This window comes from Chaetura pelagica, unplaced genomic scaffold (genome assembly GCF_000747805.2).
Source record: "Chaetura pelagica isolate M959 unplaced genomic scaffold, ChaPel_1.0 scaffold555, whole genome shotgun sequence".
Taxonomy (NCBI): domain Eukaryota; kingdom Metazoa; phylum Chordata; class Aves; order Apodiformes; family Apodidae; genus Chaetura; species Chaetura pelagica.
This window is the reverse complement of record NW_009953297.1, coordinates 273,882-280,904: the sequence shown is the minus strand read 5'-3', so window position 1 is coordinate 280,904 and position 7,023 is coordinate 273,882.

Here is a 7,023-nt window from a genome sequence, read left to right as displayed (position 1 = left end):
TTGACCAGACCCAGAAGAGCAGCCCAAAGACACGTAGAGATGGGCTGGATCTGCAGTGAAAGAAGCTCGGGAGGGAAACCCACAGCTTTTGCTCAGAATTCATGCTGGGTTTTCCCAACATTTGGAATGAAAACGTGCACTTCCCAAGTGCATTCAGATGTAGATTTTTTTTGCACAGGCCCCTTTCCCCACAGTTAATCCCCTTGAGCCCAAATCAGACCCCCCTAACCAAGTTTCCTTCTTCCTCGCAGCGCTCGTGGGGGTTTCACCCACTCCACGAAAAACAGATTTACACACTGAATGTATCTATTCCTTCCCTTCTTAAAATAGTTTTCAGAGCACCAGGCCAGTGTCTTAAATCTCTTTTTTTTAAAAAAAATAATAATAATTACCTAAATCTTCAGGGTTTGTGTGTTAATTTCCTCTTTCCAAAGGCCAGCTCAGCTGGGCGGAAGCGCAGGAGGCGGCGCCTGAGCTGCCCAGCCAAAAAACAAGGCTCATTGAGACCCCTCACCCCCCAGCTGCACAGACCTTGCCTTCACTGGGCAACCAGTTGCCTCCCCAGAATGGAGAGCCCAGCAAGCAATTCTCAGCCCCCTCAGCATGGTCCATCACATCCACATCGAAGGAGACCTTGGGTTCAGTAAAGCCTCAGGGTGGGATCCATCTTTTCTCATGAGGTTTGTTGCACCAACAACAGGTTTAGAATCCAATGAAGCTGCATTTTTGCTTCTCCATCTCTTTGCTCAAGGGACTGGGGAAAATTTGGGTTGTTTTCCAGCCAGCTGGCCCAGACCTTCTTGCCACCTTCTTGAAGTAGCCACAAGGCAACTGCTCTTGGCTGAAACCCACCCAGGGTGGTGTCGGGTTTGAGACTTGAGGCCACGTCAAGCTGAAATGAATGTTTGATTAATTGAACACTCTGTAAGCTTGCACAGAAAGAAAACAATTGTATATAATCACACTTCAAAGAGCAGGAATTCCCATCCTCTGCCCTTTACAGGTCAGGGATGGGGCTACCTTTGCCAGCTGAGAAGTAAAATACCTCCTGCCGAACGGTGGATGCAGCACAAGATCTGCTGAAGATCTGAGATGAACCCAAGGATTTATTTACACTCAGATGAAGGTCATTTCTAACCCTCCTCCTTTCTGCAGCCAACCTTCTCCAGGAGGAAGGCAGCTCCTTGCCAGCTGTGGGTCAGAGCAGGTGCCTGACAACCCTCCCAAAATGAGAAGATGTCTTCTCCTTTGAGGAAAAACCAGGTCCAGGGATTGCACAGCCAGTGGTGCTGGAGGGGCAGGGGTTGGTTTGAGGACAGAAGGACTCGTGTCTGCCAAAGATGCCACCGACTCTGGAAAGTTGCTTTCTGAACTTCTGGAGCTCTCTGCCTGGGAAAAGCCACCCGGAAAAGTCTGTGGTTGGGAGTCAGCGAGATCAGACAAATGAAGGAAAAGTGCCAAAAGGAGGGATGATTGTGGAATGTTGATCTGTGTTGTCAGGATGTCTCTCCAGACGCTCCGGGACACGCGTCGCGCCAACAAGCGCTTTCGTTTCCCCAGTGGAAGCAAAGGGGGAGGTTGAAGCCTTAAAGACTATCCCTGATCTGAAGCCTTTAGCAACGCTCTGAGGACAGACCCCAGGCTGTGCCTGGAGCCTCCAGCAGCCCTGGGCCCTGGGCCATCTCCCAAAGGTTGACAAGGAGCTTGTGCCACGGGCAGTGGGGTGGAAGCAGTTGACAAAAACCTGCCCCTCTTGCCCTGTGGGGGACAGGAGACAACAAGGGACAGGAGACAACAACCAACAACTGTTGGACACAACAGTGATGGAGACCCATGGGACGTCCCCGTGGGTGGCAGCTGGGGGGAACTGGGATGTGACAGCAGGTTGAACTCCAGCCCAGAAGCTGGGATGAAACCCGTGGAGCCAACACCGTGAATCAACAGCTCTAGACTTAGCTCTTCACTATGCAAACAGGAAAACCTCCAGCTGGTGACAAAGGGGGGGGGTGTACGCCTGGTTTCCTTGGTGTTTACTGTCAAACTGTTGAAAACAAACCTAGATGTTGCTACACTTTTCTCCCCCACCTCCCCAATAATGCTTTAAATCGTTGTGCTTTCATGTTCTGAGCTTGCCAGAGCACCAGGGCAGCTCAAAAGACACTAAACAGTCATTTTGGGTCTCAGCTGAACCAAGGTGGCTTCATCTGAATGTTTGAAACAGTGATGGAAGTTCCTGAGGGACTGTTGACTTGCATGTGATAAATGTGTGGGGTAAAACCGACATGCAGGTGCCTGTCATGTTGTGGCTTCTGTTCTTCCAAATCCTCCTTGTGACAAAACCAGCTGGTGATGTCACAGACCAGAAACGTGCCAACCCTGTGCAAGTGACATGTACATTTTAACAGCAACCAGGACTTTGAACTGCAGGACAAAGGCCGAGGTTAAAACAGAATAAAACCAGGTTCTGACAGTGAAATACCTGCTTCTGTTGAGGTTGCTGGATCCTCCTGCTGCCTGTCCCTCGGGGGGTGCAGTGTCCCCTGGCTGGGTGAGGTTGTGGAGGGTTTTTTTTTTGCAGAGGGGGAAAAAAGGGTGAAGGGGAGTGTAAGAACATGTTCATGCAGGTGAGCAGCCAGTGGCCATTGCTTGTCCAAAGAAACCAAACCCACCCCCTGCTCTGGAAGCCCTGAAACCTGCTGTGTCAGTGCAACCAGAGGGGTGGGTTTGGGTTTTGGGGAACTATTTAGTGCCCAGCTCAGCTCCCTGAGCACATTTGGGTGCAGCTGGGCAGGGATGGACCTGGGGTGGGATGGGGTTCTGAGCTCAGAGCTGCCATGACTCAGGTGTTAATCACAGAGTCATAGAATGTGCTGGGTTGGAAGGGACCCATCAGGATCATGGAGTCCAACTCCTGTCCCTGTGGAGGGCTCCCCAAGAATCACCCCATGGGCCTGAGAGCATCATCCAAAGGCTTCTGGAACTCAGGCAGCCTTGGTGCTGTGACCACTGCCCTGGGGAGCTTGTTCCAGTGCTCAACCACCCTCTGGGTGAAAAACCTTCTCCTGATATCCAACCTAAACCCCCCCTGATTCAGCTTCCTGGGCTGTGGGACAGAGCAAAGGTGGGACAGCAGGTGAGAGCTGAGAGGACCAGACAGCCCATGTTACCTTCCCACCCCATGAAGGGTTGTGGTGTACAACCCACCAGGCAGTGCAGGCAGAGCCCCATCCTGAGCCCCGTGGGACAGGGAGGTCACAGGATTGTCAAAGGAAAGACAAAAAGGTTGGAAAAGACCTGTGAGATGACCTGGTCCAACCATCAACCCAGAAGAACCCACCAGTGCCCACTAGAACATGCCCTGAAGTGCCACCTCTGCATGTTTTTTGAATACCTCCAGGATGGTGACTCCCCCACGTCCCTGGGCAGGCTGTTCAGTGCCCAACTACTCTAGCTAAAAAAAACTGTTCCCAGTGCTCTCCACGCTGCTCATTTATGGCCAGAACCTCCCTGCAGATCCCAGAGGGTTCAGCGCTTTTTCTTACAAGTCCTTTTATGTGCAGGGACAGGTGAGCAATCACCTTCTTTTCCAGGAGCAGACCAGGGAGCAGGTGTGGCTTCCAGGTGCTGTGGTGGCAGCACTGGGGCTGCCTTGGTGCTTCCAAGCTGGAAGTCACTGCCTGAAAATCTGAGATGAATCTTCACAGAATCATGGAATTGTCAGAGCTGGATGGGACCTCTGGAGATGATCCAGTCCCACTCCCCTGCTAAAGCAGGATCACCCAGAGCACATCACCCAGGGCAGCATCCAGGGGCTGGAATATCTGCAGAGAAGGGGACTCCACACCCTCCCTGGGCAGCCTGTCCCAGGGCTCTGTCACCTTCCCAGGAAAGAAGTTTTCCCTCCTCTTTCAGTGGCACTTCCCATGTTCCAGCTTGTGCCCATTGCCCCTCGTCCTGTCCCTGGGCACTGCTGAGCAGAGTCTGGCTCCATCCTCCTGCACCCCCCTGAGATACTGCCAGGCATTAAGAAGGTCTCCCCTCAGCCTTCTCTTCTCCAGGCTGAGCAGTCCCAGCTCTCCCAGCCTTTCCTCATCAAGGAGATGCTCTAACCCCCCAGTCATCTCTGTTACCCTCCCCTGGACTCTCTCCAGCAGTTCCCTGTCTCTCTTGAACTGGGGAGCCCAGAACTGGTCCCAGTTCTCCAGCTGTGGCCTCACCAGGGCAGAGCAGAGGGGCACAATGACCTCTCTCCACCGACTGGCCACACTCTTCCTCATGCACTTCCTTGGTTTCCCAGCCTCAGGAAGGGGAAAAATGGCTCCAAACAAGTTACAAAACAACACGTATTTTACCCAAGAGGACCAAGGGTCCTTTATTGAACCCCTGACTACCCCAGACTAAACCTTGGGCACCTTCTTGGCCACTCTCTTCCCTGGCAGCTGGAGCAGTTTGGGGCTCCCCTGCTTGGATGCTGCTTTTCTCAGCCACCTCCTTGCCCAGGGTTGTGGGGAGGATGTCAAACACCTCCTGGAGTTCCTCCATCAGCCTCAGGGCCTCCTGGAACACCCTGGGTTTGGATTTCTTCTTTTCCAAAACATGCTGGGAAAGGCAGTGGGATGGCTCCTTAGCTGCCAGGTTGGATCCTCCCTCCCACACCACCAGTGGGGCTTGGAGACCTGAGTCCTGCTTCATCTCAGGGGCAAAACCACTGACTCCAAGGCTGTTCTCCCACCAGCTGGGTTTGGAGTGTTCATCAGAGAGCAGGAGTTACTGAAGCACCTCCTGGGGAGCCAGGGCCAGCAAGGCAGGAGTGTCTGAACACCAAAAGGCAACGTGGTCATAGAATTCCAGGCTGGTTTGAGTTGGAAGGGACCTTCAAGATTATCCAGTTCCAACCCCCTGCATGGGCAGGGACACCTCCCAGCAGCCCAGGCTGCTCCAAGCCCCATCCAACCTGCCCTTCAACACTGCCAGGGATGGGGCAGCCACAGCTTCCCTGGGCAACCTGGGCCAGGCTCTCCCCACCCTCACAGCACAGAATTTCCTCCTCATGTCCAACCTAAATCTCCCCTAGGTTCCAGGTGCAGGAACCTCCAGCAGTGATTTTCAGATTTCTTAGTGCATTCAAGCAAAGCTCCAGTTCTTACAGTCCTGGAAACTTCTGAAGTGGCTCTGCAAGGGTGGAAAAGAAAATGCTCCAGTGAGTGAGGAACAGCAGCAACAGAACAAACCACATCTTATCTGGGTCTGGAATGGACCAAAACCAGCAAGAACAAGAGCAGCAGTATCATCAGTGGGCATGTGTCCATCTCTTCTCCCCAGGAACAAGCGACAGGACAAGAGGGAACGGCCTCAAGTTGTGCCAGGGGAGGTTGAGGTTGGATCTGGGGAACAATTCCTGCCTGGCAAGGGTTGTCAGGGCCTGGCCCAGGCTGCCCAGGGCAGGGGGGGAGTCCCCATCCCTGGAGGGGTTTCCAAGCCCTGGAGATGGTGCTGAGGGACACGGGGCAGTGGCTGGAACAGGGCAATGGTTGGACTGGATGATCTTCAAGGTCTTTTCCAGCCAAAATGATTCTACGAAAATCCAGCCCAGTTAGAAGTTTGTCCCTACAAGCCATGATGACCCTCCAGCCTCTCCTTACACACCTGGTTTGCTTCCATGCATTTGCTGCCCTCCAGGACTGGATTATTCCTTGAAGCCTCTGATGGCCCATTCAGCTGAGATGTTTTCCTACTCATAAACAGATTTTCTTCTCCTTCTTCACATTAACTCAGCCCATGACACTGGATTTGGATTCACCTCAACCACTGGATTTGGATTCAGCTCAACCACTGACCTCCTGTGCCTCCAGGACAAGTCATGTCATGATTCCACTCTCCTGTCTGTTAAGTGGGGATTTTCTTTGTGAAGAGCTTTGTTTTCTACCCACCAGAGAGGCCACCAATTATCTCTACCCTAAAGGGAATTAGCAGCAGGATTTCAGGTCAGAAACAGGAAGGAAGCAGTTCTGCCAAGAGGAGCTGCAGTTGGACCCAAAACCTCTTCATGAAGCTCCAGACCCTTGTTCAGAGAAGCTTCAGCTTCCCTGGGTTGAAAAGTGGGGTCTCTTTTTTGGCAATTCAGCCCCTCACCTGGAGGCTGCAGGTTCTCAGCAGCATTTATGAAAGTAACACCATCAAATTGCTCAAAACCACTTTCTTTAGCCCGAAAGATACAGGGAGGAAAAACACTAAATCGTTCAGCTCCAGTGTTAAACTGACCAGGAGCAACTGGGTCTCCCCTTCCCTCAGGATCCCCAGATCCCATGATCAGGTCTTCATTTGTGTTCCTGGCTGTGGAGAGAAACCCTCAGAGAATGTGTCTGATGTGCAGCTGCCTCAGGGGCCACCACCCAGAAGATCTGGACTAGAGTGAGAGGACGTGTGTGGTTGGAAGGGACCTTTAAAGGCCATCTAGTCCAGCCCCCCTGCAGTGCACAGGGACCTTTAAGACTAGATCAGGTTGCTCAGAGCCCCATCAAGTCTGACCTTGAATGTCTCCAGGGATGGGGCCTCCACCATCTCTCTGGGCAACCTGTTGATTAGTGGAACCCCCCACTACCAAGCTCCCCCTGTGCCCTCACTGCTGGTCTGGCTCCTGGGCCGTGTCTCCCAGCTCAGGTTAAAACTGGAAGAGGGGGAGACTGAGGTGAGACATGGGGGAGAAATTCTGTGCTGTGATGGTGAAACTGTTGTCCTGGTTGGTGCTGCCCCTCGAGGAGGGGTCACCCAGCAGCCACAGCTTCTCTGGGCAGCCTGGGCCAGGCTCTCCCCACCCAAGCCCCATCCAACCTGCCCTTCAACACCCCCAGGGATGGGGCAGCCACAGCTTCCCTGGGCAGCCTGGGCCAGGCTCTCCCCACCCTCACAGCACAGTATTTCTCCTGAAGGTCTGAGCTGAATCTCCCCTCTCCCAGTTGGAAGCCCCTTCCCCCTCAGCCTCTCACTTCATGCCCATGTAAGAAGCCCACCCACCGACCCCCA